This window comes from Pelodiscus sinensis, chromosome 2, assembly GCF_052426305.1.
Source record: "Pelodiscus sinensis isolate ZL-2025 chromosome 2, ASM5242630v1, whole genome shotgun sequence".
Taxonomy (NCBI): domain Eukaryota; kingdom Metazoa; phylum Chordata; order Testudines; family Trionychidae; genus Pelodiscus; species Pelodiscus sinensis.
The window spans coordinates 182,241,215-182,254,180 of record NC_143053.1 but is presented as its reverse complement, the minus strand read 5'-3'; the positions used below and the strand labels follow the sequence as shown (position 1 = coordinate 182,254,180).

Below are 12,966 nucleotides of genomic sequence, written 5' to 3'. Positions count from 1 at the left end.
CAATGGAAAGTCAATGGCTGTTTTAGGTGACAGAAAAGGCAGCATTGTGCCCTACATCACTGAAATGTGGAAAAATGTGTGAGAGAAATATATTCATGAGAATGATGGGGGAAAGGGGAGGAAGAGAATTATCAGCAAGCTGCATGGCACAGGATGGACTAATGAATTAGAAAAATGGATACAGAAGCCCAGCAGCAGAGTGGGGGCTATCCTGTTTATTGTGTTGAGTGTAACATGTATGATTACCTGCCCTGTGGGTGGGTGGCGTATGTGTGCACCCGTTGCAAGGAGCTCCTGACCCTCAGAGACCAAGTTTGGGCTTTGGAGGCAAGGGTGGCTGAACTGGAGGAGCTAAGGGAGGTAGAGAGCTATGTTGATGAGACTTTCCAGGACACTGTAGTACTGTCCCACCTCCAGTCTTAGAACCCCAGTGCTCTTAAGGAAGATGAAAGTCTCAAGGGAACAGAGCATTCAATGGGAGCAGAGGGAAACCATCCCATAGTTGGGACCTTCCTCCCAGAGGATGTTGTGGTATCCTCTCGCACTGAGGATACCTCTGAGGGGGAGGGAATGCCAGTTAGGAAGAGGCAGGTGTTAGTAGTGGGTGATTCGATCATTAGAAACATAGATAGTTGGCTTTGTGATGACTGGGAGAACCGTATGGTCACTTGGCTGCCTGGTGCAAAGGTTGCGGATCTCTCGAGGCATCTAGACAGACTTATGTGTAGTGCTGGGGAGGAGCCGGTGGTCGTGGTACATGTAGGTACCAATGACGTAGGGAAGGGTAGGAGAGATGTCCTGGAGGCCAAATTTAGGCTGCTAGGAAAGAGACTGAAATCCAGGACCTCTATGGTGGCATTCTCGGAAATGCTTCCAGTGCCACGCGCAGGGCCAGGTAGGCAGGCAGAGCTTCAGAGTCTCAATGTGTGGATGAGACGATGGTGTAGGGAAGAGGGGTTTAGATTTATTAGAAACTAGGAACACTTTTGGGAGAGGGGGAGCCTATACAGGAAGGATGGGCTCCACCTAAATGAGGGTGGAACCAGACTGCTGGCACTAAACATTAATAAGGCGGTAGAGCAGTTTTAAAACTAAGAGATGGGGGAAAGCCGATTGGTGCGGAGATGCACGTAAATCGGAGGGAGACTTCTCTTAGAGGAGAATCCCTTGATAGAGATTCTCTAAGCTGTAGTCAGAAAGAGAGGAGGGGAGAGGGCAAACCATGGACCAGAGCAGACAAACAACCGCATACAAAGGAATCCAATGCATCAAGGAAGGGCAGACAAATAAGCAGTGGCAAATTTTTAAAGTGCTTGTACACAAATGCTAGGAGTCTGACTAATAAGATGGGTGAACTAGAGTACCTCGTATTAAATGAGGAGATTGACATAATAGGCATCACTGAAACCTGGTGGAATGAGGAAAATCTGTGGGACACAATCATACCGGGATATAAAATATATAGAAAGGATAGAGCAGGCCGGGTGGGTGGCGGAGTGGCACTGTATGTGAAAGATAATGTAGAATCAAATGAAATAAAAATATTAAGTGAATCAACATGTTCAATAGAATCGCTATGGATAGTAATTCCATGCTCCAATAATAAGAAATTAGCTGTAGGGATATATTACTGACCACCTGACCAGGACAGCGATACTGACATTGAAATGCTAAGGGAGAGTAGAGAAGCTATCAAAATAAAGAACTCTATAATAATGGGGGATTTTAATTACCCTCATATTGACTGGATACATGTCACCTCAGGAAGAGAAGCAGAGAGAAAATTTCTCAATGGCTTAAATGACTGCTTCTTGGAGCAGCTGGTGCAGGAACCCAAAGGGGAAAGGCAATTCTCGAATTAGTCCTGAGTGGAGTGCAGGATCAGGTCCAGGATATAACTGTTACAGGACCGCTTGGGAATAGTGACCATAATATAATAACATTCAACATTCCTGTGGTGGGAAGAACACCTCAGCAGTCCAGCACCCTGGCATTTAATTTCAAAAAGGGGAATTACACAAAAATGAGGAGGTGAGTTGAACAGAAATTAAAAGGCACAGTGACTAGAGCCAAATCCCTGAAAGCTGCATGGAAACTTTTCAAAGACACCATAATAGAGGTCCAACTTAAATGTATACCCCAAATTAAAAAACATAGCAAGAGACCTAAAAAAGAGTCACCGTGGCTTAACCACGATGTAAAAGAAGCAGTGAGGGACAAAAAGGTATCTTTTAAGAAGTGGAAGTCCAATCCTAGGGTGTGTCTAGACTACAGAGTTTTGTCGACAAAAGTGGACTTTTGTCGACAAAACTATACCTGCGTCCACACTACCACTGAGTTCTGTCGACATAACGTCGACAGAACTCAGCAGTTTTGTCGACGCTGGTAAACCTCATTTTACAAGGCATAACGCCTTCTGTCGACAGAGTTTCTGTCGACAGAAGGTGTTATTGCATGTAAACTGTCCTTTGCGTCTACACTACCATGTCGACAAAGCAGCTTGCTTTGTCGACAGAACTCAATGTAGTGTAGACGCTCTTTGTCGACAGAAGTTTTGTCGACAGTATCTGTCGATAAAACTTCTGTCGACAGAAGCCTGCAGTCTAGACGTACCCCTAGTGAGATAAATAGAAAAGAACATAAACACTGTCAAATCAAGTGTAAAAATGTAATAAGAAAAGCAAAACAAGATTTTGAGGAACAGCTAGCCAAAAACTCAAAGAAATAACAAAATGTTTTTTAAGTACATTAGAAGCAGGAAGCCTGCTAAAAAACCTGTGGGTCCCCTAGATGATCGAGCTATAAAAGGAGCAATCAAGGACGATAAAGCCATTGCGGAGAAACTAAATGATTTCTTTGCTTCAGTCTTCACGGCTGAGGATGTTGGGGAGATTTCTGAATCTGCACCGTCCTTTGTGGGTGATAAATCTGAGGAACTGTCCCGGATTGAAGTGTCTTTAGAGAAGGTTTTGGAACAAATAGAAAAACTTAATGTTAACAAATCTCCGGGACTGGATGGCATTCATCCAAGGGTTCTAAAAGAACTCAAATGGGAAATTGCTGAGCTATTATCTGTGGTTTGTAACCTATCCTTTAAATCGGCTTCTGTACCTAATGACTGGAAGGTAGCCAACATGACACCAATATTTAAAAAGGGTTGTAGAGGCGATCCTGGAAATTACAGACCGGTAAATCTAACTTCAGTACTGGGCAAATTAGTCAAAACAATAGTAAAGAATAAAATTGTGAAGCATGTAGAAGAACATAATTTGTTGGACAAAAGTCAACATGGTTTCTGTAAAGGGAAATCCTGTCTTACTAATCTGTTAGAGTTCTTTGAAGGGGTTAACAAACATGCGGACAAGGGGGATCCAGTAGATATAGTATACTTGGATTTTCAGAAAGCCTTTGACAAGGTCCCTCACCCAAGGCTCTTGTGTAAATTACATGGCCATGGGATAAGAGGGAAGGTCCTTTCTTGGATTGAGAACTGGTTAAAAGACAGGAAACAAAGGGTAGGAATAAATGGTAAATTTTCAGATTGGAGAGGGGTAACTAGTGGTGTCCCCCAAGGGTCAGTCCTGGGACCAATCCTTTTCAACTTATTCATAAATGATCTGGAGAAAGGGGTAAGCAGTGACGTAGTAAAGTTTGCAGATGATACCAAACTGTTTAGGATAGTCAAGACAGAAGCAGACTGTGAGGGACTCCAAGAAGATCTCACCAAACTGAGTGATTGGGCAACAAAATGGCAAATGAAATTTAATGTGGATAAGTGTAAAGTAATGCACATCAGGAAAAATAACCCCAACTATACGTACAGTATGATAGGGGCTAATTTGGCTACAACAAATCAGGAAAGAGATCTTGGAGTTATCGTGGACAGTTCTCTGAAAACTTCCACACAGTGTGCAGCGGTGGTCAAAAAGGCAAATAGGATGCTAGGAATTATTAGGAAAGGGATAGAAAATAAGACCCAGAATATCTTACTGCCCCTGTATAAAACTATGGTACGCCCACATCTTGTATAGTGTGTACAGATGTGGTCTCCTCACCTCAAAAAAGATATTTTGGCCTTGTAAAGGGTTCAGAAAAGGGTAACTAAAATGATTAGGGGTTTGGAACGGGTCCCATATGAGGAGAGGTTAAAGCGACTGGGACTTTTCAGTTTAGAAAAGAGGAGACTGAGGGGGGATACGATAGAGGTATATAAAATCATGAGTGGTGTGGAGAGGACCGATAAAGAAAAGTTATTTATTAGTTCCCTAAATAGAAGAACTAGAGGACACCAAATGAAATTAATGGGTAGCAGGTTTAAAACTAATAAAAGAAAGTTCTTCTTCACACAGCTTGTAGTCAACCTATGGAACTCCTTGCCAGAGGAGGCTGTGAAGGCTAGGACTATAACAGAGTTTAAAGAAAAGCTAGATAATTTCATGGAGGTTAGGTCCATAAAAGGCCATTAGCCAGGGGATAAAATGGTGTCCTTGGCCTCTGTCTGTCAGAGGCTGGAGAGGGATGGCAGGAGACAAATTGGTTGATCATTGTCTTCGGTCCACCCTCTCTGGGGCATCTGATGCTGGCCACTGTCGGTAGACAGGATACTGGGCTAGATGGACCTTTGGTCTGACCCAGTACGGCCGTTCTTATGTATGTTCTTATGAATCAGGAGTCCTGAGACTTGGGCTGTATTCCTGCTGCTACCATTCACCTGTTCTACTTACCTTGGATAAGTCACATCAGCCTCTCTGAAAATGTTTCCTCACCTGTAAATGGGGATGGTGACCCATTCACTTGTACAGTGCTTTGAGAGTCTTGATTAAGAACTACTCTAAAAGAGCTAAGTATTATTATTCTAAATTAGGAATGATAGAGCTGTGCAGCTTTCTTTTGATGATCTCTTCCTTCCCTTGTTCAAGATTTACCAGAGCTACAGTGTAAGATCAATTGCTACTGCAATAAATAAGACCCACGAGATGTTGACACAATTGGAGCCACAGAAAGCCTCTACAGCAACTAAATTAGTGATAGAGGAGAATGTTACCTTATTTTAATATTGTTTATTTATAGCACCTACTTTAATTATGTTTTTAATGTTTTAAACCGGCCCTCTAAACACAGGACTTCCCATTTCAGTACAATTATATTGTTAATCCAATACAGCTCTCGTAAATCCTGCCTGTAATTGCTGTAATAACCTGTTCCCGTTATTGCTACAGTATGTCCTCATTTATATTCAGTGGCTGTGCTTCATGCACAGCCACTTCGCTTTGCTCTGTGTCCCCCTGAAAAGACTCTGGCTCTTGCTTGGACTCTTTGTACGTTCTCGCAACCAGGGATTCTTTACCAGCGTGACTCCAGTGACCTTGCTGTGGTCACTCAATTGTGCCAAGTGTCTATTTCTTGTGAAGCTAGTCCAAACAAATGAGTGGGGTGAGACTTCTCCTTCTCCCTATTGTGTCTGACCTGAACAAGCTGGGATATATAATACATCCCTTGGGATTTGGAAAGCAGAAGTAGGCACTGCAAAGAACATTTAAAGGATTGGCTGGTGCTGTCATGTGACCGATGCTAGGCAACATGTGCTATTGGCCTTCTTGGTTGCCGACAGATCAGAAGGAACATCAGTTTGTGTGTGTTTGTGCAAATGAGGCTGTGCTTTCACAGCAGTCTGGGGGAGCTTCAGCACTTCTACTGAGGTAAGCAATAATGATGCCTCTTTATTCTAGTAAATTAGCTGCGTGGAATGGATGCAGCAGGATTTTCTGGTGCACAAGCATAGAGTAAATTAGAGGAAGGGCTCCTCTCTTAAATTCTGTATTTTGATTTCTTTAGATATTTTTAAATTCTAAATTAAATGTGATGCATGGTGATAAGTGTCCCAATATGTCTACCAATTTTAGTTGGCAATTAAAGATCATTTCATTCTATTTTAAATGCAGTTTTAAATCTTGAGAGTATTAAATGATGTATTAGCAAGCAGTTGCACAGACAGGCATGCACTGAAAAGAGTACCTAGATAAATTCCTGTCTTTATGAAAGGACGGAGAGGGAGAGGAAGGGTGATATTAATACCTATCTTTGAATGAAAAGCATCAGGTCCTTTTTACAAAGCAGGCTTTTTTATACAAAACCTGTAAAATGCTTGTCAAGACCAGTCATTGATACATGTTCTGAGATGCATGTTGGCAATATTAAACCAAATATGCAAGACTGTAGCTCAATATCCTAATGAATCTGGAGTGTATGGCTTGTATATTGTATTTAAAGTCAAACAGTGACTGAAAAGCAGCTGCCTGTTAAAAATTGATCTTGAATTGTAAACTGTTAAAAAGCCCATTGTAATCCTATGGTAGGCACATCTTAGCCAACTGCTGCTATAGAAATAGATTTTGTTGATTTCCTCTCAATCTGTAATAAATCACTGTCCATAGAAAATATTTTAATATTGCCCTGAAAGTTTATATCAAAGATAATTAAAGCCACTGTGGAAAAGAATTAAAGCTACAAAGGATTAAACTGACTGCACCACAAAAAATGAAAAGGAACTAGACTGTACTATGAATAAATGGCTGTGCAGCAAAACTACAGAATCTGTAATCAAACTGAGAAGACCCTCCTTCTGCAAGTACAGAGAGCATTCAAGGTATGCAGCCTATATGGCTATAGTAGCATGTCCAGAGAAGCTGCTGTGAAAGAGAAGCCAATGCCTAAACTAAGTAGGATCAGTCTCTTTAAATCCTATAGCTCTCCCAGGAAGTAAATCAGCAGTGAGAATGTGTTTTTTGATGAATAAGGCTGTCATCTTTCAGCTGCTGCTGATTTTTTTTTTTTAATACAAAAGACCAGAGGAAACAGGAATGTTCAAAAGACTGAACTACCCCTCCTCCTCCAACCAAATCAAACCCACTAAAATTCCTCTGTTGTGTTAATTCTGGGAACCAAATGCTATGCACAGACCAAAAAAGTTCTGACTGTTTTCCATTTGCTGAACCATTTAGCTAGCAGCAGTTAAATTTAACAACTTTATACAAGAACCGCAATACTATACGCTTCCTGGATCTGAAAGGGTTGTGTTTGCTGGACTTTAACACTGAACAGTCAGAATTAAAACTAGGCATGCAAACATTGAGAATGTGTCCTACTCTGCTGTCTTCCCCAGGGGCATATTCTGATCTGCTTTGTTTGTAAAGCTATTTAGTGCTATAGCTTCCTATTATTATGTTATTTTTGGTGCTCTGGCAATAAGCTAATTATTGTAAGCTTAATGTTAGCTGTTCTAATTTTCAGGGATTTTGAACTAAACTTGCAATGTGGAGTGCTAACAATTCCTTAGAAAGCTATTTGCTATTTTTCAATATTGAAAAACTGGGAAAATACCTAGAGTCTTGTTAAGAAGTATGGAATTTAGTCTGCAGTTTATAAACTGATCTTCTGCATATTCATTCCAGATGGAATAGGTTGAACTTTTACTCTTCTTTTAAAAAGTAATAGAACAGGAACTATAAACCATGATAATTGCTTGATGCATTAATAAATAAAGTTAAAGATCTTATGGTTCTCATATACAAGTAAAAATTGACATGCAAATATTATACAAAAATAGCAGTGAAATACTTACACTGAAGATTTGTTTGTGGAGACATTTTGACACCCAGTGTTTTGCAGAGTTTGAAAACACTGGATTGCCTCATCCCTTCTGCCCTGGACACAGGGAGGAAGTAATACTAAATGGCTCTGGTATAGCATCTACATTGCAACTTTCCCCTGGAGGTTTTCCCAGGGAGGTTGTGACAGGGTGTATTAGGTCCAGATACCTCCTGCTGGAGACCCTATGGTCCTATCAGACCCTGTTCCAAAAAGGAGCAATGGAGGAGTCCCAGAGGTTGCTTGATGTGGCTGCTGGGGAAGCAGCAAATGAGAAGGGCTGCAGCGAGTCAGGGCTGAGGAGGATCATATAAAAGGAGCTACAGAGGTAGTGTTGGGCAGTTGCTACCTGGAGCTGGAGGAGTGAGAAGTTTGTTTCTGAATGGCTGAAGGAGCAACAGGATCATGGACAGATCAGTTGCTGGCAGGAGCTAAAGGTGTAAGACAGAGCTCCTGGATGGCAGCTGGAATCATGTAAGGAGTGAGTTCAGGGAGGACTGCAGGGAAACAGTGTCTCCAGGGAGGAAATCTTAGGTGTATGCCCCCCCTACCAATGTGACTATTGAAAGATTGAGCCTGAGGAGGTCTAAACAGATACTAACAGAGGAGTACTGAGAGAGGTCCCTTTTGGACTATATATCCCAAAAGGGGTCTGGGTCTGTTCTGTTTCACATACAGACTGTGTATGTGACTTGGCCACAGGGCTGGGTCACTGAAAACCCACCTGAGAAACCAGCAACAAGGGACACCACAAACAGAGAAGACTGCAGGTACACATACTCAACTAGGTGGCACTTGAAAGGGGGGGTGTCACACAGTTGAAGAGGTAGTTTTAAATTGAAGCATCAAAAGCAGATGGTACCTGGCAACTGTGCTAAGATCGGTTTGCATCTGTGATGTCCTAGCCTTGCCCCTTCTCTCTCTATAGTTGCCCGAATTTGCGATTTCGGTGGTGATAAGAGGGTCCCCTTGAAGAAGAGAGATTGTTAGACATATGCACTGCAATCTTGCCTCCATGTGGACATTCTGCTGGGCCTCTAGGTTACACCAAGCCAGCATAATTTAGGAAGGAATCTAGCCCCATGCAAATAAACAAATTCTCCTTTCAGAACTTGCTTATGCTAGAGTTTTTGGTGCTGCCACAACTTAAGCTAATCAGTTGCCAGTAACTCACTTTTATGTGGCTGTAAATTCTAGCATAGATTCTCAAAAAAGTGTGTTCCTGATAATGGTTCCTAGGTTTGTGTGCACTACAGTTCTTTATGTTGCTTGTTCCAAAGCACAAGTGTTTGTGGAGTGTCCAAATGGGCATATACAAATGTGTTAGGTTACTAGAGTTAATTGCCAACCAGTTATCTTGAGTTTAAAATCTCTGGAGTAGACATACCTCCTCAGACTTAAACCAGGTTGAATCACAGCTGAAAATAAAATGTGTGTCCTGGAACAAGCATTTGTGATCTGGCTATGTAAGAGTTTACTGAGTTAGTGAACTTGAGTTAATTGCAGTCAGTTTGATCAAGTTACAATCAGATCAAAAACTCTGGTAAGATATATGCTGAATTACTCCAGTGCAACCCCAGTGAAGTTAATGTAGCTGCACTCCTGTAGCTTTGAGGATTTGTCTCAAGACATTTAATGGCCACAGTGGTAGATAGGGTAGGGAAAATTATTTTCTGACTCAAACCAACAAAAGAGATAACATGGTTAAGGCTCCTGTTTTATCCAGAACTAAAACAGGTATCTGCCCTAGGTGGCTATTTTAGACACTTCCGTACAGGGCCTTATTCTTCTCTTGGAATCAGCTTGCACCATACAATAAAGAAAATAGTTTGTGCACTAGGACACACATATGCCATGGATAATTTCCTTGAGTTTATCCCGGGCAATGAGCACTGTGAGTTTGAAACTGAAATGTGATCAATTGTTTGCAGTGCTGCCGATCCACCTCATTCAATAAAAGTAAAAAGATTGTGCCATGTGTGTGTGAGGCTGTAAAGGTGGTGGGGGATGAAGAGCTGCCAGGCTTGTCCCACTGTCAGCCAGGGCAAGGTTCCTCATAGTAGATTGAGGCAGTGCACTCTGGGATCCCTTAGACTGTGCTCTGACTGGAAAAGGTGTTTCTGCTGCTGCTGGATTGTGCTTGTTGCTGACCACAGTAGATATGCTAGCTAACTGAAGTTCTGGCCATGACCATTCAGAGTATTGAGAGCATTCCCTTAAAGATGTGGTGTACGAGCCAACACAGTTATTGGCTCTTTTTGCCCTGATCTCTTGAGCACCATGGAGAGGTCCTGGATTTTGCTGATTTTGGGGAGGAAGAGTTTTCCTTTCTTCCAGAAAGCAGAATTTCATTCACAGAGTGCTGCAATGCCTCAGAAGTTTTGCCAACTAAAGTTGCTGTGGGGACCTCTTTTCAGATGTATGGACTGAAGGAAGAGACAGACAACATGATGCCACAAGGGGGGTATGCAGCAGGAGTATGCAGCTGTTAACAGCTGTGACCACTGGAGCTCCTGCTTCTAAAGGAGACTCAAGGGGGATAGCCAGACCACTTATTTGGTAGCCTTTTTAACCATTTGGTTTAATCTTTAGTTGCCAGTGTTTCATTAAGACCTTCCATTCACACAGTGGAGATATCCTTGTCCTGCTGTTCAGGTTCGGGTTTCTATGAGCTTAGTCACATTAGTGAGGTGCTTGTAGAGACACAGAAAACAGAGACCTCTTTAAATGCTCTCCATGAATGTAAAGGCAGAAATAAATGCCGTGATACCATCAAGAGTCACTGACTGAGCATGTTAGGGAATCTGGCATATGATTAGCTTTGCCTACCCCTCTACCAGACATCACAACACTCTCCAGTAGTTCCTACAAGTGACTGAAGTAATTTGCCAAATTAAAGTGTAAGTTAGATACTTATTGGTAGCAGGTGATATTTTTTTAGAAACTTTTTTCCATATAGAGAGGCCCAGTGGATCAACCATCAGATTGGAAGGCCTGGAAAACATGGATTCTGTTTTTATCTCTGCCAGTGATCTGCTAGATGACCTGGGACAACTCATTTTACTAGTGTGGTGCCTCAGTTCCCTATTTTAAAATGAGAATAGTGATACTAACTTTCCTTTGTAAAACCTTTAAGATTTCTAGATGGAAAGATCTGTAGAGGAACCAAGTATTATTATTACTATTATTGCCATGTACAGAAGGGTAGTAAGGCTCACTAGTAGTCAACCTGTAGACCCAAAATATTCTTTTCAACAGAAGATATCAGAGGACTGCCATTTTTACTTATATTTATCTAGCCTTTGAAGTATAATAGGTGCAATGCACAGACAGATAATATGGTCACTGCTCTCTAGGGCTTACTGGATTCAGCTTAAACACAAAGGCTGTGTCTAGACTGCACCCCTTTTGCGGAAAAGGGATGCAGATTAGACAAAGCGCAATTGCAAATGAAGCAGGGATTTAAATCTTCCCCTCTTCATTTGCATAAACATGGCTGCTCGCTTTTTTCTGGCAAAAAGCGCCAGTCTAGATGGGGATCTTTCGGAAAATAAAGCCTTTTCTGAAAGATCCCTTATTCCTGATTTTAAGAGAAATAAGGGATCTTTCGGAAAAGGCTTTATTTTCCGAAAGATCCCCGTCTAGACTGGCGCTTTTTGCCGGCAAAGTTCCGAGCCAGAAAAAAGCAGCAGCCATGTTTATGCAAATGAAGCAGGGAAGATTTAAATCCCCGCTTCATTTGCAATTGCGCTTTGTCTATCTGCATCCCTTTGCACCCCTTTTGCGGAAGTCTAGACACAGCCAAAATGTAACAAAGGGAGAAAGTCACAGACAAAAAGGAAATGGGTGGGAGATCAACAGTTACAGCTGTGAAATAGGGTAACTTTTATATTTGATGTCCAAACATAACAATTTAATCTAAAAAGCATGTTTCTAAAATGATCTCTATAATTTGTTCTTTTGTGTCTCAATGTGTCCAGTAGCTGTAACATAGCCAGTATTGAGCTTTCTCAGAGTGTCTTCTGTTAGCCTTCTTTCAAAAAAGTGCTAATAGCTTACATCTCCCATTCATGTCTGAAGTAGGATTTGTGTTTGCTCATTGCTCTTAAAAATTTAGGCCATCAAGCAGCACTGACACTGGCAACACAGGAGAGACCAGAATATATGATTCTGGGATGCATTAACAGGGGTACTGTGAGCAAGACACAAGAAGTGAGTCTTCTTCTCTACTCTGCACTGATTAAGCCTCAGTTGGAGTATATTGTCTAGTTCTGGGCACCACATTTCAGGAAAGATGTGGAGAAAATGGAGAAGGTTCAGAGAAGAGCAACAAAAATGATTAAAGGTCTAGAAAATATGAGCTATGGGGGGGAAATGGGCTTGTTTGGTTTAGAAAAGAGAAGACTGAGAGGGGATATGATAGTGGATTTCAAGTATCTAAAAAAGTGTTACAAGGAGGAGGGAGAAAAATTGTTTTCCTTGGCCTCTAAAGGTAGAACAAGAAGCAACGGGCTTAAATTGTAGCAGGGGAGGGTTAGATTGGACATTAAGAAAAACTTCCTAATTGTCAGGGTGGTTAAACACTGGAATAAATTGCCTAGAGGGTTGAGGAATCTCCATCACTGGAGATACTAAAGAGAAGGTTAGACAGACACCTGTCAGGTATGATCTAGACAGTGCTTGGTCCTGCTGTGAGGGCAGGGGACTGGACTCGATGACCTCTTGAGGTCTACCAGTTCTATGATTAATCCCTGCAAATATTCTATGAACTTCTCAACTCTCTCATTCAAGTGAAGACTCTGAGATGACAGTTCACTATTTCCTCCTCAAGGAATGATCAGTATGGTACAAAAGTATTGAGATAGGAGAAGGGAATGTGTCCCAGTGTAGTTGTGGAGGAAAGGAACGAAAAAAAATAAAACCTGGAGAAAGAGGTAGAGAGAGAAAAAGGGAATTTAGGATTTCCAAAAGCCACCTAAATCCCATTTTCAAAGGTGAAAGCCTAAGCCTCATGGGGGTTTTAGTGCACAGCAGGCAAGGAGGAAGGTGGAGACTAGAATGGAATGGCATAGTTCTGGTGGAGTCAAGCAAGGGAGAAAGTGGGGATGCCCAGGCTTTGGGCAGTGGCAGGTGGAAGAGACAACAAGAATAAAGAGCAAGGAGAAAGAAGAGGGAATGGACACTGGAAATAAGCAACCAGCAAATTGTTTGAAGGAAGCTAGTTTACCCCACCCTCACTGTAATACCACCAGTGAGAGTCATAATGTTGAGTGTCATATAGAGGTGATCTTGTACTAAGGGCAATTATGACAGGATTTA

At 41.8% G+C, this 12,966-nt stretch overlaps 1 protein-coding gene across 9 annotated transcripts in view; it reads left to right on the top strand.

Annotated features, from left to right (window-relative positions):
- Positions 1-5,544: 5,544 nt before the first annotated feature.
- TMEM108 (transmembrane protein 108) overlaps positions 5,545-12,966 on the top strand; it is a 279,934-nt gene continuing 272,512 nt past the window's right edge. For 8 of the 9 annotated variants that reach the window (XM_089776594.1, XM_089776589.1, XM_089776593.1 and 5 more), the window contains exon 1: positions 5,545-5,699. The gene's annotated coding sequence lies outside the window, so the exon portion shown is untranslated. The remainder of the gene's footprint in view (positions 5,700-12,966) is intronic. The other variant, XM_075921906.2, reaches the window with a different exon arrangement.